This window comes from Canis lupus, chromosome 22, assembly GCF_011100685.1.
Source record: "Canis lupus familiaris isolate Mischka breed German Shepherd chromosome 22, alternate assembly UU_Cfam_GSD_1.0, whole genome shotgun sequence".
In the NCBI taxonomy this organism is placed as follows: domain Eukaryota; kingdom Metazoa; phylum Chordata; class Mammalia; order Carnivora; family Canidae; genus Canis; species Canis lupus.
Genome location: NC_049243.1, coordinates 37,816,255 through 37,840,912, shown reverse-complemented (window position 1 = coordinate 37,840,912; position 24,658 = coordinate 37,816,255). Strand labels below are relative to the sequence as shown.

The 24,658-nt window shown below is 36.1% G+C and overlaps 1 long non-coding RNA gene across 1 annotated transcript; it reads right to left on the bottom strand.

The window, feature by feature from the left end:
• Nucleotides 1-1,267: 1,267 nt before the first annotated feature.
• Nucleotides 1,268-23,072, bottom strand: LOC119865146. The gene is made up of 3 exons (XR_005376061.1): nt 22,704-23,072; nt 16,116-16,186; nt 1,268-1,461 (listed from the first exon to the last, which is right to left on the bottom strand). It is a non-coding gene; the product is annotated as an uncharacterized LOC119865146 (long non-coding RNA).
• Between the last annotated feature and the right edge of the window lie 1,586 nt (nt 23,073-24,658).

Sequence of the window (24,658 nt, the reverse complement as noted above, 5' to 3'; positions counted from 1 at the left end):
TTAATAGTCACACACACACACACAGAGAGAGGCAGAGACACAGGCAGAGGGAGAAGCAGGCTCCATGCACCGGGAGCCGACGTGGGATTCGATCCCGGGTCTCCAGGATCATGCCCTGGGCCAAAGGCAGGCGCTAAACCGCTGTGCCACCCAGGGATCCCCAGATTCTGAGCTTTTAGATGTCTGTGCCATTTGCCAGAGTCAAGTGGGGCAGGCAGTGTTGCTCCTGGGGAGAGGGGGACAGAAACCAGGGAGCAGAAGGTAGGTAGAATGGTGTGGGGATCCCCTGTGTCACATTGGGAGAAAACATTTCCATTCCTGGAGTACATTTGGAAGAGAGAATATTGCCTCTCCAAGGACAAAAGGCCTGCCAGTCACCATTGATCGGTTGTTCAACAGCAGGTGACAGAGGTGCACAGAGGGCAGATAACCTGGTTGCAGCTTTTCAGGAGTCTTCACCAGAGACTCCAGTTACCTGGCACAGCCATACAACTGCTTTTATGGAGTAGAACAGCATTGAGTGCAGCACTGCCGGGCTCTCTCCCCCCACCCCCAAGGAAGGGAGCAGGTCTGTGCCTTGCCTGGTCCTTTAAGATTTGGAGTTCTGAATCCCAGCTTCTGGCCAGAGATAAAACCCAGGAGAACTGTGGCACTGGGTGCACAGATGGCCCAGACACAGGTTGAGGGCAGGCATCTGATGGATGCCGGATGCCTGATATAAGAAGGGATACTGTTTGCTTTTCTGTGAGAGCTTCCTGAACACTGGTGGGTGTGTGTTGAGGGGAGAAGATGGCCTTCACCCCACCTTCTCCCCTCAAGCTTCTTCCTCCCAGCTTGAGGGGAGAAGGTGGGGTGAAGGCCATCTTCTCCCCCCAACACACACACACCATCACCGAATGACTTCAGTGAGCAGCATAGCACCCCCACTGGAGGAGGAAGCCGGTTACAGAAGACCCTTCACAACCCTGCACTCTGCAGGGGCATCTTTATTGGAGCAGGTCTGACCCTGAGTCAGGGCAGCGGGGCCTCTCCCAGCGGACCAACAGAGGCCCAGAGCAGGTACGAAGTCTATTGATCACAGAGTGCTCTAAAGCATCGGCTTCAGTTCTGCTGGAAATAGGGCTGGTATTTCTCTTTCTCTTTTTTCTTTGGAATCAGGCTTATAGGTTTTTTTTGTTGTTGTTGTTATTCATTTGTTTATTTGTTTGGTCCATTTCTGTTTCTTTTTTCCAGTTAGGCTGCTCTTATTTTTCTTTATTCCTTCTTTCTTTTTCTTTGGACTCAGGCTTAGTTTTCCATTTATCTGTTTTCTTTGCTTTTTTTTGTTCCTTTTCCTTTTCTCTTATCTTGGATCAGGGTTTTTCTTTTTCTATCAGGCTTATTTTAACAAACAAAGCACACCTGGTTAAAGGTCCAGACACTCCCCACTGCAGGCAAGGAGGAACTCCGCAGAGGACTGACCTGTGGGAAAGAGCAGCCAAAACATAACAGCGGAGTGCACAAAGCATACACCAAAAACACGTCTTGAAGCACCAGCCCCTGGTTGGTGCATGACCCCTTCTTAATATTCTCAGAAGCAGGAAACATAACAAACTTTCATAATGTGCAAAAGACAAAATCCTAGAAAAATGGCAAAATGGAGGAATTCTCCTTAAAAGAAACATCAAGAAGAAATCACAGCCAGAGATTTGCTCAAAAGAGATATAAGCAACATATCTAAACAAGAATTTAGAATAACAGTCATAAGAATGCTAGCTGGGCTTGAAAGAAGCATAAAAAGGCACCAGAGAAACCCTTGTTTCAGAGATAAAATAACTAAAAATTAGTCAAGTTAAAATAAAAAATGCTATATTTGAGATGCAAAACTAATTGGATGTAATAACGATGAGGCTTGAAGAAGCAGACAAATGAATAGGTGATATAGAAGACAAATTATGGAAAGTAATGAAGCTGAAAGGAAGAGGGAAAGAAAACTATTATACCTCTAATATAGACTTAGGGAACTCAATGCTCCATATAGCGCCATAGGAGCCCCAGAAGAAGAGCAGGAAAAGGGGGCAGAAGGTTTATTTGAACATATTATAGATGAGAACTTCCCTAATCTAGGGAAGGAAGGAAACAGACATTCAAGTTCAAGATGGACAAAGAACTCGCCTCAAAATCAGCAAAAACAAGTCCACCAAGATATATCATAGTGAAACGTGTGAAACACAAAGATAGAGAGAGAATTAGGAATGCAGCTCGAGACTAAAGATCCTTAAACATCTAGGTAGACACAGTTAGCAGCAGACCTATCCACAGAAATGTGGCAGGTCAGAAGACAGGGACATGATATATTCAGTGTGTGAAATGGGAAAAATATGTAGCCAAGACTACTTTATCCAGCATGGCTGTCAGAATAGGAGAGATAAAGAGTTTCTAAGACAAGCAAAAACTAAAGGAGTTTGTGAGCACTAAATCAGGTCTTTAAATATTAAAGAGGATTATTTGGGCGGGAAAGAGAGACCAAAACTAATAAAGAATAGAAAGGAGCAGAGACAATTTACAGGAATAGCGACTTTAGAAGTAACACAATGGCACTAAATTCAAATCTATAAATAATTACTCTGAGTGTAAATGGACTAACTGCTCCAATTAAAAGACACAGGATGTCAGAATGGATTAAAAAAAAAAAAAAAAAGAAAAACAAAAAACAGGGACACCTATGTGCTATGCAGTTGAACATCTGCCTTTGGCTCAGGACATCATCCCGGGGTCCTCACTGGGCTTCCTGCATGGAGCCTGCTTCTCTTTTTGCCTATGCCTCTCTGCCTCTCTCTCGCTCTCTCTCTCTGTTTCTCTCATGAATAAATAAATAAAATCTTTAGGAAAAAATCACAAGACTCTTTGATATCTTGCTTACAAGAGACTCATTTTAGACCCAGAGACACCTCCAAGGGGATCCCTGGGTGGCTCAGCAGTTTAGCACCTGCCTTCAGCCCAGGCCGTGATTCTGGAGTACTGGGATCGAGTCCCACATTGGGCTCCCTGCATGGAGCCTGCTTCTTTCTCTGCCTGTGTTCTGCCTCTCTCTCTCTCTCCCTCTCTCTCTCTCTCTCTGTTTCTTGTATGAATACATAAATAAAATCTTAACAAAAAAAAAGACACCTCCAGATTGAAAGTGAGTGGATGGAGAATCATTTGTCATGCTAATGGACATCCAAAGAAACCTGAAGGAGCCATTCTTATATCAGACAAACTAGATTTAAAAGTAAAGACTGTAACAAAAGGTTAAGAAGTGTACTATATCATAATAAAGAGGTCTATCCAAAAAGAATATCTGACAATTGTAAAATTTTATGCCCCCAACTTGGAAACAGCCAAATAGACGAATCAATGAATAACAAACATAAAGGAACTCATTGATAACAATATAATAATAATAGAAGACCTTAACATCCCATTCACAGCAATGGACAGATTATCTAAGCAGAAAATCAACAGGGAAACAATGGCTTTGAGTTACACACTGGACCAGATGGACTTAACTGGTATATTTAGAGCATTTCATCTGAAAGCAGCATAATACATATTGTTTTTGAGTGCACATGGAACATTCTGCAGAATAGATTACATACTGGGTCACAAATCAGGGCTCAATCATTACAAAAAGATTGAGATCATGCCATACATATTTTCTGACCAAAACACTATGAAACTCGAAGTCGACCAAAAAAAAAAAAAAATTGGAAAGACCATAAATACATGGAGGTTAAAGGAGATCCTACTAAAGAATGAATACATTAACCAGGAAATTAAAGAAGAAATAAATTTAAAAACTACATGGAAGCGAATTAATTGAAAGCACAACAGTCTAAAACTTTTAGGATGCAGCAAAGGTGTTCATTAGAGAGAAGTAGATAACGATACAGACCTTCCTCAAGAGTTAAGAAAAATCTCAAATACACAACCTTACACCAAAAGGAGCTGGAAAAAGAATAGCAAATAAAGCCTAAAACCAGTAGAAGAAGGGAAACAGAAAGAAATAGAAAATTTAACAGACTCATAAGAACAAAGATTGAATTGGTAATCAAAAATCCAATATCAATTCAAATCCTAACTCCTAAATAAAGCCTTTCATTAGTTGAAAAATATATTTTTAAGGATTATATCATGACTGTCTTTCAAATATAAAATGACTACAAAACAAAGATTTTATATACTTATTATTTACTGAGAGAATCAAAAAGATGTACTACTAGTTTAAAGGAGAATTCAAAGAGCAGACACACATGCAATCAGAAATATTGTAAATACACAAGACAGTTAACTTCTCATTCAGGAATTATTTGCATTGTTTTCAACTCTTTTTGACTTAGAGTCTTTTAAACTATCTCAATTCTCAATGACAGTGAACATCTGCATACCATACAAAATCCTATAACCCAGATTACTGTGCTAAATAGAATACCCAATAGTGGATTTCTGTAAATGCCCATTTTAAAAATCTTTTACAATTTTCCCCAGCACTGAGCACTTACATTTGACACTCTTCCCTTCTTTTCAAAACTCTGCAACATTTTCAACAGTTATGGTTGATCCCTTAGCATCTCAAGGGTATTCCAAGGCCAGTGGTAGCAGAATCATTTGGAAGATTGTTATAAACACACAATTTCAGGCTTTACCCCAATACTTCTGAATCAAAAACTACATTTTAACAAGATCCAGGTAACTTATAAGCACACCAACATCTTTATATCATATAAATGAACACTAGTATAAACAGTATTGTATTGTTCACTATTATACTCTATCTTAATAAGTACCTTTATTTCCACATTCTTTAGGTTATACTTTTAAACAAATAAAGTGATTGATTCAAATAATCAAAAACTATTTTCTCCAAGTATGGTAGCTGCTGCCACATTTTTTTAAGACTTTTTTTTAAAGATTTATTATTTATTTATTTGTTTGTTTGTTTATTTATTTATTCATGATAGACACACAGAGAGAGAGAGAGAGGCAGAGACACAGGCAGAGGGAGAGGCAGTCTCCATGCTGGGAGCCCAATGTGGGACTCTATCCCACGACTGTAGGACTGCGCCCCCGGCCAAAGGCAGGAGCCAAACCGCCGAGGCACCCAGGGATCCTTGCTGCCACATTTTTTTATGAATTTTATTTTTTTAAGAATCATTCTTTTGTTTTTCAAGATTTTGTTTACTTATTTGTGTGGGGAGCAGGGGGGAGAGAACATGAGTGGAGGGGGGGCAAAGGGAGGGGGAAGAGGGAGAGGGAGAAGATTTCCCTACTGAGCAGGGGCCCTCTTGAGGCTCATTCCCAGGATCCTGGGATCATGGCCTGAACCACAAGCAGATGCTTAACCCACCAAGCCACCCAGGTATCCCTTACCAGACGTTCTTAACTGACTTTGAAACATTCACTAGAGGGGGATCCCTGGGGGGCGCAGCGGTTTAGTGCCTGCCTTTGGCCCAGGGCGCGATCCTGGAGACCCGGGATGGAATCCCACATCAGGCTCCCAGTGCATGGAGCCTGCTTCTCCCTCTGCCTCTCTCTCTCTCTCTCTCTCTCTCCCTCTCTCTGTCTGTGACTATCATAAATAAAAATTAAAAAAAAAAAAAAAACATTCACTAGAGGATACTTGTGGAGATATGCAAATCAGAAAATTAAAGCTGAGTTCATTTTGTACCGGAAACAAAACAAAACAAAACAAAAACATCAGAACTATGAAAAGGAAATTTTTTTGTACTTCTGCGGAGGTTTACAGAATATGTCACTGCACATTTTTATAGGTAAATAAAAGACAAATACCATCTTTCAAGGGAAGACCAATCAGTAGTTAATTTGCTAATTAAAATTCTATAAGAAGGGAAAGAGTGTCTATTTTACTTGATCAATATGATATTCCCAACAGTGCAATGTTTCTCAAGATATCAAGCAAATAGTTTTGATATCCCAGTCTTGGCAAGTGGGAATTGAGTCAACTCAACACATGAGCAAAATATGATTAAAAAAAAAAAAAGATTCTTAATTATGAGTGTGGGTGAGAATATGGAGATAAGGGAGCTCCCCTGCACTGTTGGTGGAAATGTAAATTGGTCCAACTACTATAAAAAAAACAGTATTGAGTTTCCTCAAAGAAAATTTAAAAAGAGGGTTGCCTGGGTGGCTCAGTGGTTGAGCATCTGCCTTTGGCTCAGGACATCATCCTGAAGTCCCGGGACTGAGTCCCACATTGGGCTCCCTGCACGGAGCCTGCTTCTCCCTCTGCCTATATCACTGCCTGCCTCTCTCTCTCTCTCCTTCTGTCTCTCATGAATAAATGAATAGAATCTTTTAAAAAAAGAAAATTTAGAAAGAAATATAATGCAAACCAGTAATTCCACTATTGGGTATTTGCTTAAACAAAAACACAAATTTGAAAAGATAAATTCACAGCTATGTTTATTGCAGCATTATTTACAATAATTTAGATATGGAAGCAAGCTAAGTGTCCACTGAGCGAAGAATAAAGAAGTTGATTATACACATGATGGAATATTAGCCATAAAAATAATAAGATCTTTTTTGACAAGCCATTTTTGACAACATGGATGGACCTAGTAGGTATTACACTATGGCAATTAAGTCAGAGAGAGAAATACAAATGCCATATGATTTCACTTATATGTGGAACGTAAAAAAACAAATGAATGAATAAACAAAAGACAGAATCAGACTCATAGGTACACCAGGGTGGCCCAGCAGTTGAGCGTCTGCCTTTTCTCTTAGGGTGTGGTCTCGGAGTCCTGGGATTGAGTCCCATATCCGGCTCCCTGCATGTAGCCTGCTTCTCCCTCTGCCTATGTCTCTACCTCTCTCTCTCTATGTCTCTCATGAATAAATAAATATAATATTAAAAAAAAGAAAAGAAACAGACTCATAAATGCCGAGAACAAAATAGTAGTTGCCAGAGGGTAAGGAGTTGGTGGCTCCAGTGAAATAGATGAAGGGGATTAAGAGGTACAAACTTCTAGTTATAAAATAAATAAGTTAGAGAGATGATAATTATAGGATAGGGATATAGTCAATAATATTGCAACAATATTGGGTAGTGACAGATGAGGAATACATTTACTGTGGTAAGCATTGTATAATGTAAAGAATTGTCAAATCATGTATTTCTGAAAGTAATATAACATTGTACTTCAACTATACTTCACTAATAAGTATTTTAAATAAATACAAAGAGAAAGTCACAAAGCAAAATGAAATTCCCAAATCCACCCCCATTTTTTTTAGTTTCTTATTAGACTGAAGCATATTATTTCAGCTAATTATATTAACAAAAATAAAGTGTCATAGGGATAAATAAATATAGGGATAAAAACAAATTTTCATACAGGAGCACATAATTCGTTGTTGGAGGGTTGTTTTGTTTTGTTTTGTTTTGTTTTTGAAATTAAGCAATTCTTACCATGAAAAAAATACCTTTAAGTGTAACAGTGGTTCACCTGAACTTTCATTTAGGGTCATTTGTTAATTAATATTGAAGTATTTTACTTTTTTTAAAGATTTTATTTTTCTCTCCATGAGAGACACGGAGGAGGCAGAGACATAGGCAGAGGGAGAGACAGGCTTCCCATGGAGAGAGAGCCCAATGCAGGACTCTATCCCAGGAGCCTGGGATCATGAACTGAGTCAAAGGCAATGCTCAACTACTGAGCCGTCCAGGTGCCCAGTATTTTATTTTAAATGTACTGTCTTTTCCCAAAATCTCAGATGTTTTTATTAGCGAGATCTGTTGGGAATAATGTTTTAAAAGTTCAAATTTGGAAATACAAAGTTCTATACTACTTATTTCTTGTTGCTAAAAAAAAAAGAGTAGTCCAAGAATTAAATGCAAGAACAATGTCATTAGTTGTTCAGTATTCAATAACTACCTGTTCATCTCTACAGAATTGTTTTGCTAGCAGTCTTTTAAGATGGGAGAAAATGTAATGTTTAATATACACATAACATTTCCCCATCTTGTATAATCTTATAATAAAGGAAAAACATCATTCTATGTATAAATAATGGCAGAAAGTTAGATCATGTGCCCTGAGTTCCGCAACATGAGACAGGACTCCCTGCTTAGTTCTTGAATTTCAATGGACGTGAAATACATAGATCTATAAATGTGTGTTGTATTCAGGTATCATAAATTAAAATCTCAAAAGTTAATTTTTAGACATTATTATACAGCAAAAAGAAAATTCCACCAACGCTCACTCAATTTTTACTTTTTTTCCCCAAATAAAACAATTCAAACCATTGTAGTCATTAAAAAGAGCTTTCCAGTTTTCAAAACTTTTGAAAGTTATATCCAACCCTCAGGGAAGCTTTTCTCCAATTGTTTTCTTAAAGATCAAGCTTCTGCTAGTTTTGGTTTGCTGTTGAGTAAGGCACTTTGTCTCTTGCCCAGTCTTGTTTTGGTGTATCATTTTGTGTTTGAGGGTTGGATTAACCCAACTTCCTGTTTTATAATCTTCTGACTCAACAGGAAAGAAAGATGAGTTTTGAATCTCATGTCTTTTTTTTTTTTAAAGATTTTTATTTATTTATTCATGAGAAACAGAGAGAAAGAGAGGCAGAGACACAGGCAGAGGGAGAAGAGGCTCCATGCAGGAAGCCCGAGCTGGGACTGGATCCTGGGGTCTCCAGGATCACACCCTGGGCTGTAGGTGACGCTAAACCGCTGAGCCACTCGGGCTGCCCATGAATCTCCTGTCTTAAAATATTACTGTACAAATGTACATTAAAAAAATGGTTGAACTTTAAACTTCTTTACAGTTTTAATTTGCATTTTAAAAAAGTTTTTATTTATTCATGAGAGACTTACAGAGAGAGGCAGAGACATAGGCAGAGGGAGAAGCAGGCTCCCTGTGGGGAACCTGATGAGGGACTGGATCCCAGGACCCCCATGATCATGATCTGAGCCAAAGGCAGATGCCTAACCACGGAGCCACCCAGGTTCCCTTTAATTTGCATTTTTAAGGCAGTTTTTTTCTTTTTTCTTTTTTTTTTTTTTAAGGCTGGAATGAAAAAATCTGATATGATGATGATGGTTTTTTTGTTTGTTTTTTACCTATGGTGTTTAAGGGACAACTAAAAGACATAAGTCAAGTTGCAAAAGCATTTAAGTGAATGTTGATATTTTACTAACAACAAAGATTTTACTAAGGCATTTTATAGAGCTAAATATTTCCCAAGCTAAAAAATATTTCCCCTTTCCTCATTTCCCTGCCAATCTTGTCTCTCTAATTGGGTTTCCTGGTTCAGTAATTTGTGCTTCTCTCTTTATCCACTCAAAAATATGTATTTAAATCAAGATGGTTTATTGGATGCATGCCTGAGAGATATAAGACATTCACCACAGGTAAAGAAAACAAGTTTAAAATTTATATAATTCATAATGTGTTTTCAATGATTTCATTTGAAAAAACAGCTCTCTCTCCCACTCTGTCCTCCTCTCCTTCATCCTGCACTCCCTTCCAAAGCGTGCTGCCCATCTCCACGAGGCAGGAGCATTAAGATTCTATTGGTCTCTGCCCATTATAATTTTAAATAAGCCTATATTCTGTAACACCATGAGCCTCAAGAGGAAGTAAACATGGGAAACAATTGTACAGAAAAATAGTTATTCTGAAATACTTGTTTAAATATAAAATCTAACTTGTAAAACAAACCAAGTCTCTTCATTGCTGTAAAGGAAAGGGTTGTTTATCTTTGGAATGCTATCTCCTGAGAACTGTTACAATTTAAGCAAGAAATAGAAGGCTTGATTTCTCTACTGGAATCTCTCACTCTTTAAATCTCCTATCTAAACTTGAAAGTAGACATGTGTTGTTTCCATAGTCATCAGAACTAAACATTCCTTTTCCCTGGTTAAAATGCTATTTTTTTACAAGAGAAGTAATTTGAAAGAAATTTCCAATCTGTTCTTAGAGAAATTAAGTTTCCATAAGAAAGTACACAAAAGTTACACCTTTATCCTTTATAATCTAGTCTATTTTTCTGTTTACCTCCTGAGAGTCTGTCTATTAACTTCTGGAAATTCAGAAGAACTACATTGAAAGGTTTATTCTCTTCAGTTAAACATTATCACTCTTTAGATGTTTATGCCGTGTTAATATTTGATTCAAGGGTTGCAAAATGATGAAGTCAACTAGTTCAGGTGAAGCACATACATTGCAAACCCAAAGACATCAAAGCAAGTTGCTGTACCCACTCCAAACTGCTATTTATTATTAACACTAAGGTCTATAGCAGAAGAACATGGCAAATCTAAATACACTTGTTATTAGTCCTTTCCTGGATATCTGCTTTCATATATCTAGTTGGTTTTCAGACAATCTTACCCAAAATAAGATTTTGAAGGTCTTTATTACTGTTGTTCAGAAGATACCTTGTTTCTACTCATTTGACAGACATTAAGAGTTTAGGTCTGCAAATGTATAATACATAGCAGAGTTTCAAAGATGAACATTTGTGCTATTCACATGATTGTATTTTGTCATTGGGTACCTTCTAAATTTAGAAAAATTGATTTAACATAATTTTGCTATTAGGTGACTCAGGAAAATACAGTCATATGATTGTTAATTAAATTTTGTTCATATTTTGAGGTATTGTATAGAATGAAAGGTGAGTTTAACACAAATGTACAAATGTACATTTGGCTCAGAGGATAAGCAAATTTAATTCATTCAGAGAAGTTAAATATGTTGATTCTAAAGACATTCTCCTCAACAATTAGGAACAAAATTTATCAGCTTAGATTTTACCTCTCCATTCCTCTTCACAGTATTTATTCAAAAATATTTACTAAAGTTTTGATCAGTGATTATTGTGTTAGATTCAATAACAGTAGTATCTAAAGCATAATGACAAGTAGAGAATCCAAAATTATATAAAATAATCTAATGAATTGGAAAGGATTAAAAATGATAAAGTTTGTTGAGAAAAATCCAAAATGTGTTTGCTATCTATAGGTAAGTGAAACTTTAGAAATACAAACAAATTATATTGAAATTTTCTACCACAACTGTTGAAGCACAGTAGGTAAAGAACAAAATTTATTTAACTTCACTATATCATTTGGCCCTTAAAGCAGTGATGTGAAGTGGATTCTAATGATTTCATAAGAGGAAAAGTAGATGAGAAATGATAAGAGTCAAGTCTAACACTATCCCATTCATGGATGACAAGCCTAAGATTCAAACCCAGATCTCCCTTATTCCAAATTCCATGTATCTTTTTTCCCACACGGCAATGTTCTGAGAATAAATATCTCATTGAGGAAATGACTCTTCATCAGGTAATATAAGGGACAGAGTCATGGTGAAGAGATCAGTTGAATGCCATCTTGAAGGGCCTACTCAGTATCATGAAGAGATAGAGCAGAGAAGGAAGAGAGAATGAGCAACGTAAGGGATAAGTTGGCACAAGGCAAGTATCAAAAACTAGCTCTTTTCAAAATATCAACACTTTCTTTTCAGAAGACCAGCTGATTTTATTGCTTTCAGCAGTAAGGAAAGCACTGGCTTGTGTTATTACTGTCCCAGGTCAAAATTAGGATATTTATGAAATCTGGATGTCAGGTTTGGTGTGTGGTTTTCAATGCTTAGTTAGGACTGGGGAAAGATTGTGATATAAAAGTTTGAGATTGGGCAGCCCGGGTGGCTCAGCTGTTTAAGGCCGCCTTCAGCCCAGGGTGTGATCCTGGAGACCTGGGATCAAGTCCCACGCTAGGCTTCCTATATGGGGCCTGCTTATCCCTCTGCCTGTGTCTCTGCCTCTCTCTCTCTCTCTCTCTCTCTCTCTGTCTCTGTCTCTCTGTGTGTGTGTGTCTCTCATGAATAATAAAATCTTTTAAAAAAATAGTTTGAGATTGAGAGATGCAGTGAGGGTCTGCTTTGATATAAGGGTCCATGGAGTGTTGGGATGTAATCTGTGCTTTAGTAGTTTCCATTTAAGATTTCATGGGTCTTTGGCAAAATGGCCTCCTCCTGTTTTTTGTAAATAAAACTTTATTAGAACACAGCCACACCCATTGATTTACTCCTGTCTTTGCCTGTTTTTACACTACAAAGTAGACTTGAGTAGCTGTAAAAGGGACTCTTTGACCTCCAAATTATAAAATATTTATAATCTGGTCTTTTATACACACACACACACACACACACACACATATACAAATTGTGACTCTTAATTATAGATGATTTCAATTCTCACAAACAGTTTGGTTTGCTCCAGCACTGAGAACCAAACAATCTTGTTTCTTCAACCCTTCACACACAATTCCTCTTTCAGCTGAATGAAGTCCTTTTGTTTCCATATACCTGTAGGCTAGGAGACAGAATCTTATTCTCTGCTGCATACTGATGCCTCTCAGCATCAGTATTTCCTAGTTAATTAAAATTTTATTTGAGCTCAAAAAACTCTTCTTTCTTTCTCTCTCACTCCCCCTCACTCCTTTCTTCAATTTTGAATTTTTTTAAAATTTCTTACTTAGTAAGATAGTATTTGCTTTGATGATGCCTTCTTCCTAATATATTTCCTAGGGCACAGTTTGGCAATATAAATATAAATATAAATATAAATATAAATATAAATATAAATATGCTAAACATCAAACCCTACTCTCTATTTTATATACAGTCAATGAATAAAGACCAGGCTTCAGCATTCAAGTTGTAGTAATAACCTAAAAGAAAAAGGGAAATTTTAAAATCCCATTTTGGTAGGTATTTAATTATTTAAGACAAATTATCCCACAGATATATATGTAAGTAGAAGACAAATAAATTGGAAGGACGGAAGGGAGGAAGAAAGGAAAGAGTCAAGTCAGAAGGAAATTTCTATTAATAGAGCAAACTTTAACTGAAGTGGCTGCTCAACAGCACAGATGAGGGTGAGGTCTATAGTTATCTACCCTATTTTCTCGCCATCTATCTTCTTGCTTCTCTCCCAATTTAATTATTAGCTTTGGAGTAGGTAATTACAAATTGCTATGGAATTCTATACTTGCTACAATATAGTCTATTGCAATTTGTAATTACCTATTCTAAAACTAAAGTCCCAAATTTAGTTTCTTTGGTTAAACCACTTTTTTAAATTAAACACCACTACATTTCATATAGTTGACTATCCTCTCATTGTAGTAATTCTCTCTTCTTTCTTGTCACATTGTTCTTTTCTGATTTTTCTCATATCCCTGGGCTTCTTCCCCATGGGTGTCATTAATTTCTCTTCTTCTTTTTAGGTTTCAGTGGGAACAAGCTCTGCTCCTTGTTCTCATTTTCTTTCTCATTAATTTTTAATGTTAATGTTATTAACTTCATTGCAGAGTGGTTGAAAGCACAGCCCTTGGCATCACACTAACTTGGTTTGAATTCCAAGCTTCAATAGTTAATACTTCTGTAACTTTGAGGAAAGTCACCTGACCACTCTGGGGGGCATTTTCTGCATCAGTAAAATGGAGTTAATTCTATCTCATAGATTCTCTAGGTTAATACTGTTTAGATATTAACTAGGTACATTAAAGCTAATATACATAAAATTAAACATCATTTAATAATTTTAATTTTTTTCTCCCTCTATTTCTGTTTTGGCTGCCAAAATCCTCCCGCTATTGTAGATTACACACTTCTTTGAACTACTTCTCCAGTGTCTATATAATTAATTTTCATACATTGTACCACTTTTCTTTCTTTTGTCATGCATATCTATTATTCCCTTCCCACTATTTTTGCAAAGATATTTAAAACTCTTCAATTACTCTGCATAAACTTGAACAAGATTTTCCCACGCTAAATATTTTTTCTTCAAAAATTGCCATTTGAATATCTAGATTAGTCTTAAATTAGTGACATTTTTCTTATTATATAAGCTTATATTATAGAGGAGTAAAAAAAGCCTGATGAAATATGTTTAAATAAAATATGATTGTATCTGTACAAGTGTGAAGATGTTCTAAAGATGCTCTGAATTCTTTTATTATAAAATTCACAATGTGAATAGGTGAACGAAGGTTTTCCAGTAAGAATAATTCTAGAAAGTACATCATCTTTAAAATTTTGCATATTAAATCACTTAACCCTTGTTGACATATTAAAATATGTTTTGATTTGCCTTTGAAATCATTAACAGGAAAGTTCACTTTCCATATATTATATATGTGAATATAACTTATTCAGATGCATAGATTTATCATAATAGTAATATTCGCAAATATTAACAAAATTCAGCACACTATAGACATGGTAACTGAAAAATATATGTAAGCTGATGAGTCTTGTCAAATGCTCTTACTCTGTGAAGGGATGTGACTAAAAGTCAACAATCAAATTTGTGATTTTCAGGAATTTTCATTGGCTGGAAAGCTTACAACTGTTTCAGAAAGATTAAGTGGGTAAAAATAGCATGCAAAAAAGTTGAGAGCTTATACACAGAAAAATGAGAAGAATCTTATTTTCCTATAGGAAGAAGATATCTCACTTTTTTATATTTAACAATGACAATATAAATAATATGGACAGAAAGAGCGAACCTCATGAGAACTTTTACTCAGCAAATGGAAAGGTTATCATCATATATTTAACTTTTAAAAGATGACTTAGATTATACTTACAGGTTATAAACTAATTTTCTGTTGGTGTGAAATAAACTGCTATGTCTAGATTTGAGGAACAATGTCTTTATTTCAATATCAATTCTTTCTCATTTTCTTTATAAATTTTGTAACATATTTTTAATCTAATTAGTTTTACTGCTTTCACAAGTTTTTATTTTTTTTTAACATTAAAACACATGTTTATAGTTGCAGGGACCTACTTTCCTGAGACTTTTGCCAGTATTCATTGTAGTCACACTTCTGAGGAAATTCATAATGATAAGGTTGCATCACAGATAAGTCAATCCTCCATGAATTTAAAAATGAAGATGCAGACCAGAAGTTTCTATCATATTTAGTCATGTGTATTTATATTTCTTGATATACAAGAATTACTGATTCTGAACTACTTGTTTCCAAATTTTAACAAATGTCCAATAAAGGAATGTCTTATTTATTTCATTGCATTCCATTGCCTTTGATTGGTTTGATTGTTGCAAAGGTAAAGTAAGCAGCAGCCAGAAAATACATGTAAAACCTCTGTATTAAAACACACAGGGCATACCAAACACACTAGATCAAACAGACAGGGAATATGTTCCCAAAAGATCATCAAGTATTCATTCCCTCACACAATGAGATCCTGCTGTGCTAGGATGAATCATTTAGGGTCCTTACTTTTAGAAAGCTAATGATTTAATCAGTGAGACAGATACAGGACAGAAAATGATATGGTGTTCTGGCACATATAACGATAGCAATTTTTACAGGCAGATGAGAGTACAGAAGAGGAAATGGGAAGACATAAATAAAAGGTTTGTAGATAAAGGAAACAATTTTTTTTAAAGTTCAAAGGGGTTGGCATTTTCCATAATAATATTGGTAAAAAAATATTGCAAACTAAGGGACATCATAAGCAAAATCAATAATTTAAGAAGACTCCCTGAGTCCACAGTGAATATGGGAAAATGTAAGCGTGTAGAGTTATAGCATATAAAGCGTGAGTTAAGGGGTAAACAGAGACAGAGGTACGCAGGAGCCAGATCAGAGAAAACTTTTCATGTCCTATTAAAAAGCTTTCCTTCTATTGAATTGGTAGTTTGGTGCTACTGCAGAGTTTGAAGCAAGGTATTGTATATGTGAAAGTTGAATATTAAGCAGACTATTCTGGAAACCCAGTGAAAGATGGATTTAAATGGGACCAAAACAAAACTAGGACCCTCTGGAAATTTTCTGAATTAGAAACATGATAACCATAGAGGTCATAAAAATGGGAGAGAAGATTAATGTTTGAGAATTATTTCAGAAGAGTTAACAGTAAGATTTGCCTAGGTAATGCAGATAAGACCAGGAAGGACTCTCAGCTTTTATTTGCCTACATGATAGCAGTAATAGCTGGTAAGTAGCTAGGTAACATTTAAGAATGTCATATAGATTTTGAAGTGTCTGTTATATACAAGTAAAGATGTTGAATAAATACCTGATTATTGAATATGGAGTTTGGGAGAGACATCTGTGCTAGAAATGCAGCTTAGAGTTTCTTCAGCATATCTGTAATAAAAGAAAGAGATTAGGTCACTCAAAGAGAGGACTAATGAAGAAGAAGTTCATAGAACCAACAATAAATCCCAGGGTTTGGGATCCCTGGGTGGCGCAGCGGTTTGGCGCCTGCCTTTGGCCCAGGGCGTGATCCTGGAGACCCGGGATCGAATCCCACGTCGGGCTCCCAGTGCATGGAGCCTGCTTTTCCCTCTGCCTGTGTCTCTGCCTCTCTCTCTCTCTCTCCTCTCTCTCTGGGACTATCATAAATAAATAAAAATTTAAAAAAAAATCCCAGGGTTTTATTAAGTGAGAGGAAAGAAAACAAATCAGGTACAAAAACTAGAGGGACATTTTCAGGAAGTTAAGAGATCTAATGATAGAAAAATTAACAGAATAGAGAATTTAAAGAACTATGCATTCTTCAGGTGTCAAATACAGGACAGTCTGTGTTATTGGTCAAGTGGGTCTAGGAAGAAGTCTCCTGGCAGGAAAATCTCGTAGGAAATAGAACTATAAATGCAGCTCATGTCTCCTTGTTCATGGCTGCATTTATTGTTTCTATGTCAAATAGTAGAGAATCCATACCCTGGAAAGTACAGGTTACTTTTATTTTTTTCCTCTCAAGCTAAGGTTATCCACATAAGTTTTAGGTAGACATGAAATATAAATCTGGAGTTGAAATAATGAAATAATAGAGCTGTGGCTTTAGGGAAATACATTCATTTTCCACTGCTGCTATAACAAATTTCCACAAACAAAGGGATTTATAACAACACAGATTTAGTGTCTTGCAGTTCTATGAGTTAGAAGTCCCACATAGCTCTCACTGAGCTAACACCAAAATGTTGGTAAAGCTGCACTCATTCTGGAGATTTTGGGGGGAAGTCTGTTTCATTGCCCTTTCCAACTTCTAGAAACTGTTCCCATTCCTTGGTTTATGACTTCCATCTCAATCTGCCTCTCTCTTCCATTTTAAGGATCCTTGTGCTTATAGTGAATTTATCCAGTTAATTGAGGATAATCTCTCCCTCTCAGTGTTGTTAACTCAATTGAGCCAACAAAGTATCTTTTAACATTTACTGCTTCCAGTTATTAGAACAGAGACATCTTGGGGGGGGTAAGCATCATTTTTATTCTGCTTACCACACCCTTACAATCACCCAAGGTTTGTGTGTGTCTGTGTATGTGTATGTGTGTGCACACACACGATTCATATTATTTGTGGTACTTAGGTTCTATAAAGTCACTGAGAATTCTGAATTAGAGAATACAAGACCATTGCTGTTTATTTATTTTTTTTTTAAAGATTTTATTTATTTATTCATGATAGTCACAGAGAGAGAGAGAGAGGCAGAGACACAGGCAGAGGGAGAAGCGGGCTCCATGCACCGGGAGCCCGACGTGGGATTCGATCCCGAGTCTCCAGGATCGCGCCCTGGGCCAAAGGCAGGCGCCAAACCGCTGCGCCACCCAGGGATCCCAAGACCATTGCTGTTTAGAGAAATACAGACTTAGGTTCCTGTGAGCCACTGGTCATATGTTTGGGTTGACTGATCAATAAATAACCTTGTTTTATGTGTATTTATTTAAAGATACCTTGTTTGGAGCGCCTGGATGGCTCAGTCAATTAATTGTCCAACTCTTGATTTTGGCTCAGATCATGATCTCAGAACTGTGGGATCAAGCCCAGAGTTGGGCTCTGTGCTCGGGCTTGGAGCCTGCTTGAGACTCTCTCTTTCTCTCTCTCTTTCCCTCTCTCTCTCTCTGCTCCTCTCCACCCCACTCGGGTGCACTCTCTACCAACCCCCCAAAAAACTTGTTTAATATATATTGTTGATTCATTAATATCAAACTCATAACCAACAGCACTATAACTCATATTTGAACAAAGCTTATCTAACACAAATATTTTCTATGTAAAGCACATCACGGCCTTTTTGCTCTTAAGAACAAGAAAAAGCACTTTACGTCTATGCTTAGGTATTTCTTTAAACAGTGACATTAACAATAAGCACAAAAAGTGAAAAATGTGGCAGTAAATAAAGAGACACCTGTTTACAATATGAGAGTTAAAACAAAAGGGCAGAGCCAGGACTTGTTAGACCTCAGCTAGCAACGTGTGTGCCAGGCCAACTCAAATTTTTCACTAATCTATGAATGTTCGTGTCCATAAAAATGCCACAAGTATTGGTTTTCAGATTAAAAATACATTTAGTGAGTAGGCAAATCTGCAAATATAGAATTCATGAATAATGACAATAACTATGATTGTCTATTGATATACACGCATGTATCGCACACGCATATATGAAATTATTTACAAAAGATAAAGTGCAGTGTAATTCATATATTAGACAGTTCAGAGAAATATATTAGGGTCTTAAAATCTCTCTTGACTTAAATTATCAAGATTTGTGATGCTGAGATCACTTTTCACTTTACAAAAACTTTTCCTGAGTTTATTATCTCTTCCCAACATCATTCCTTTCTTGTCTAATTTCACTAAAAAATAAAATTAAAAAAGTAGTAAAATCAATAAAATGATAACATTAAAAATAGACAAAGACAGTTGTCCTGCAGTTCTAAAAGACCACATAAAATTACTTCCATGAAAAATGGAAGAAACTGTATTCCATTAGGCCAGTACAGAAGAGAATTGAGCTACTCCATTGTTATAGAATTAGGTAAGTTCATGAGAAAAAGGCTGCGAGCCAGGAGAGAAATACAGGAATAGACACAATTATTTTAAAAGGATGAAAACATAGTTTATGCTTACATCAGTTTACAAACAAGGAAAATCACACTGTGGTCCTCAGGAGGATGAAATGAGTCAACAACTTAGAAAATACCACCCATGCATCTGAAGACCATATGGAAATATGGAAAAGAAAATTCTTTGTGTGCCTTTCTAAATTAAAACTGGGCAATAACCAACCAAATTAGATCTTATTGATATTATAAATGTAGCTCCCTAATTTTCCTTTTCTGATACAGTCAATATGCTCTGGCATGTGCTATGAGTGAAAAATCCAGCAGTATACGTGTGTGTTCTTGTATTTGTGTGCAAGTATCTGCATCTCTAAATCTGAGTCTAAATCTGTGTTTATGTAGACATGAAACTTAGCAATTAGTGACAATTTATTTCTTGTCATCTAAAAGCCAGAAACAAGTAACTGAAAATGCTGCAGCTCTGTACTGAGTTGTAGACTTCATGACCCACATGTGAAAAACAGACCTCTTGACTATATATTAGTAAAACCCCAAACTTGCTTCTAATCCTATTCTCTCTCACAAAAGAAAAATCACATGCATCAAATTGTTCTAGCCAAAAACTAAGAATCATCTTTTATTTCTGTCTTTATTTTACCACTCACATCCAAACCATTCTCAGATTTCACTTCCAACTTTACTTTTTAAAGAAGTTTTATTTATTTGAGTGGGGAAGGGGCCAAGAGAGAGGGGAAGAAAGTCTTAAGCAGACTTCACATTGAGTGCAGAGCCTCAGCCAGGGCTGAATTTCATGACTCTGAGACAACAACCTGATCAGAAACCAAGACTCTGGTGCTTAACCGACTGGGTTACCCAGGTGCCCTTCAATTCTTACTTAAAATGTATCTTGATCAATCTACTTCTCCCCATCTTTACCTCTACCATCTACCACCTTATTTCCATATCATTTTTCTTCTGGACTACTTCAATAGCTTCTTCAATTGGTGTCTCAGGTTATACTTGTGCCTATAGAATCAAATCTGGAAAGTAGTTAATTTTTTTTTCTCCCAAATGTGATTCGTGTCATAGCACTTGCTGCTTGATACCCTACGGTTACTTTCTATTTATAATCTAAATTCCTGAGTAGTTGACAAACTTTTACATAATCTGACTCTTGCTGACCTTCATCACTATCTCCTCGACACTTGTCTCTTATACCACAGTCATCCTGGCCTTATTTTAACTTCCCAAACACCAAACTCAGCCCTATGCTGAGACCTCAACCCCTGTCTCTTTGTAAAGTCTGACAACTTCGGGGATGCCTGGGAGGCTCAGTGGTCGAGCATCTGCCTTCAGGTCAGGGCGCGATCCCAGAGTCCTGGTATGGAGTCCTACATTGGGTTCCCAGTGGGAAGCCTGCTTCTTCCTCTGCCCATGTCTCTGTCTCTCATAAATAAAAAAACAAAATCTTTAACAACAAAAAGAAAGTTCTGACAACTTCAGACCCAGTTGCTTTCTATGTGTTTTATGCTTTCCTAACACTAAAGCTATTTTAAGTAACATCTATTATCTATTTAAAAATTCCTCCCTCTCCCCCTACATTCAATAGAATATAAACTTTAGAAGAATGGGGAATTATTTGTCCTTTAAATACTCTTGGTTATAGCCTGATCCCCAACATCTAGGAAGGTTTCACTGAATATGTGTTGAATTTAGAGAGAATTGTTGCTATAAGACATAACAAAATGTCATATTTAATATTAGTTATGAAGAATTAAGGAGCAGTAAAAAATATTAATTACATAAGGCCAAGGGTTGGTGGTATGCTGTGTGTAGTATCATTCATTAATTATTTATTTAAATCCTCATTGTTTCTCAGTTTTAGAGGAATTGCAAATAATGTTTGTCACAGATATCTCTTGTCAACATATGGTATCAATTTACCCAATTTTTATTAGGACTGGACATTGATGATGTGAAAATGTCAACATTCTCAAAATTGCTCTTAGTGTGAATGGTCCTCAGCAGATAGGATACTCGAGGTGTGAGGAAGAAATTCACAGCACACTTGAACACATACAAGTATTTTCAATTTTACTTAAAAATTCAGAGTAATCTTAAATGCATCCTTTTATACTTCTGAGATAGTTATTTAAAAGTATAAATGGATCACATATGCAAAGGAATACAAAGGGAACATAAGTTGTAGGCAAACAAACAAAAAAATGCCTTCCTAAAACCAAATATAAGGGATAAGGATGAAAAACAACATGGGAGCTTAAGCCAGTAGATAGGATATTTTTAAAAAATTCAGATAATTGAAAAGTATAGAAGTAGCTTGATTATGGATAAGGCATTGCCCTGGGTATATTTGGAGGAAACTGCACAAAGATAGAAAGCGACCTATTGGTTGTGATTGGAGATACCCTGGCCTCCATGACAGCAGGTATTGCCAAGGACAAGTGTAAATCCTGAAGTTCAAAAAGTGAGGAGTTTGTTTAAAAACAATCTTTCAAAGGCATGATCATAAATGAAAAAAAAAATATATATATATATAATTGGATTTCATCAAAGACTTCTTAAGCTACCAATTTAGAGAATATTTTGGCAAATCATGTATTTGATAAGGACTTATATCTCATGCAGAATATATAAAGACCTCTTAAAATAGTTATGTTCAGTGAAAGAAGCAGACTAGAGAAAGAGAGAGAGAGAGAGAGAAGGAAAGAACATATCCTGTAATTCCAATATATGTAAATTTCTACAAAATTTGATTTAATTATAAAGTGATAGAAAACAATCAATAGTTGCTTCTATAGGGAGGAAAGGAGTGTTTACACAGACTGTCATAAGGCAACTTTTGCATAGAACTTTTAGAAATGAGAAAGGTTTTCATTTTCTTGATTGGGGTGACTTCACAGGTGTATGCATGTGTAAAAGCTTACCAAATCACATATATTAACTTTAAATATGATGTGTCAGTTATACTTCAATAAAGCTGTTAAAAACAAAACAAGGCAAAAAGCTAAAACAAAATAAAGCCTAGATTGGTCCTTTCTAGACCACACGTGCTAAAGAACTGTCACTTATTATTTATTCTCAAGACATATTTAAGAGTAGTTTTCTCTAGAGAGCATGCAGTTTTCAGAGAAAACTAATTTTATTCTAGATGACTGTGCCACACATTAAAATAGAAGCCTCTGTCAGAGGCCAGATCCCAGTCTTGCTCTGCAGTCAAATTTACCAGTGATAAGACAATCTTACTTATTAGCAGATGAAATCCATCTAGGGTATAAGCATTATGTGTCCTAATCAATATTATGTGTCCAAAGCTGATGAAGAATCACCAAGAATTTATAGGGAATCAGAAACATAAGAAAAAAATAAATAAAACAAACAAGCAAAAATAACCAGGAGAGTACCAAGCTAATTATATAATACCAGGCCAAACTAGAATGTAACTAAAACAACACAAGATTCTTAAAAATCCCTGTAATTAATATGCCTAGAGAAATTTGTGAAGAGATTTTAGCTGTTAAACAAACAAAAATACTACAGAAATCGAATAATCAAGGATCAAGACTGAACTCTTAAAGATTAATAAGACACAAAACTTAACTCGGTATTAAATACATATTTACATGGATGACCATTTCTCTGTCACATTTATATCATAACCAGCCAGATTGCTTTACACAGTTCTAATTATTTTTTCCTGTCCAGTCATTAGTGGAAGCTTGTAGTATTAGCTACTTTCCTGAGTTAGTAGTCAAGCCTCTACAGGCAGCAAATACACACACACACACACACCCTTCACCTTGCTTCATCCTTTCTTTCTAACTCCTCTCATGGATGCGAAACTCCTTCTTTTTCCAAAGTTTCTTCCAGAACTGACAGAGTCCACTGCCAATTTGCATTTGAATCTTCAACTCTTGAAAGTCAAAACAGTAGCAGAAATAATAATGGCAACAAAACTTCCTGCTGTCCTAAAGAAAGTTATGGTAATATTTTATCTGTTTGTTTGTTCTGGGTTTTCTATTTTCCCAAGCAGATTCCTAAGCTGTATTTTACTTTTTTCAGTAGTTTCCAGCAGAACTTAGGGTTTTTATAGCAAAATAGATGTACTAGGGATCGCACGAAAGAAAGTAATTTACAAGAACTTTTAAAAATCTTCCTCAATGTGGAAAACCTCAGAAAATGAATGTATCAAACGGCAAGTTATAATTTATTTGTGTTTTCTTGTTGTTGACTGGGATCATGTGTCTTCTGGGAAATTTATAAGTCAGAAGTTCAGGAAAGACCGCAACCCTGAAATACAACCACAGCTTCTTGTTCAAATCCAAACACCAAACACTGATATTCAATTTCCTTCATTTACCAGCCTCATTGCAACTACCTGACCTCATCTTTTTTTCTTTTTTAATTTCATTTTATTCAGTAAGCATTTATTTATATCCTAGTCTAATTTCACTGTTCCCAAGGTTTTCAACAGAGTGGTTTGTTCTTAAGTAAACATGAAGTGAATTATTTTCCATTAGTTAAACTCAAGAAATATTCTAAATGTTTTCTTTGCCAGCCAAAGAGCTTATCCATGCTACCTACATTACAGAGGCTTAATTAGCTCCTTAGGTGACCTTGAAACCCAAAGGAACAAAATTTTAAAATTCCAGCCCCTCTGCTCTCCATAAAAGATGGCTGATCTACCACAGAAGTCAGAAAAAGATTCAGGAGATAATCTTAAAAGGAAATTTTTAATATTTATTTTTGTCATACACCTTTGTTAAAGATGCATTTATAATTTTAGTTAAGTAGTTTATAAATACATTTATATAACACATGATTTGTTATATTGTTTCGTTAATATAGAGTTTAGACCAAACTCAAATGCCTTCAAGACCCATGCAAGATAAATATCAGTCTGTGAAGTAGCCATTTATATACTGTACTTCACCATTTCTAAGGTGTCCCGTCTGTAAGACAATCATTATTTATATTACATTATTTATATTATATTATTTATATTACATTTATATTACACACTGCTGATTAAAGTATGATAAAATACTTACACATTATTTAGAATACTTACCTCATACTTATTTTTTTTAAAATGATTAAGCGAAATTTAAATATATTTCTATCAAATACCTTGTTCATACATAAAAATAAAATATTAATAAATAACTAGTAGGTACAGATTCCTACAACACCTTCCTGTTTAGAGTCTCAATCTTTTCTTGGCTTGGAGACACCCACATCCATAGTTTATTGAACAATAACATCAATTGTATATTAAGAATAATGGTGGGGATCCCTGGGGTGGCGCAGCGGTTTAGCTCCTGCCTTTGGCCCAGGGCGCGATCCTGGAGACCTGGGATCGAATCCCACATCGGGCTCCCGGTGCATGGAGCCTGCTTCTCCCTCTGCCTGTGTCTCTGCCTCTCTCTCTCTCTCTCTCTCTCTCTCTCTGTGACTATCATAAATTAAAAAAAAAAAGAATAATGGTAACTGAGCTTATCTTAAAATGATGCTCTACACTGGTCTCTGTGATTTTCATCCAAGCCACTGCCTCCTATTCTGCAAACCTTGACATATTATATCCTTGATTTCTAGAAATTGTAAGCAAGTTTTTATTTAACAACCAGACTTCCATTCTTTCGCTTAAGTATGCTAAAACAGTTCTGTTGGCTGAAACATCAAGAATTTGCTGTTGTCCTGTCAGGCTACTTAGGATTCCAATCAGACTATGCAGCCATTTCAAAATAGCTGCTA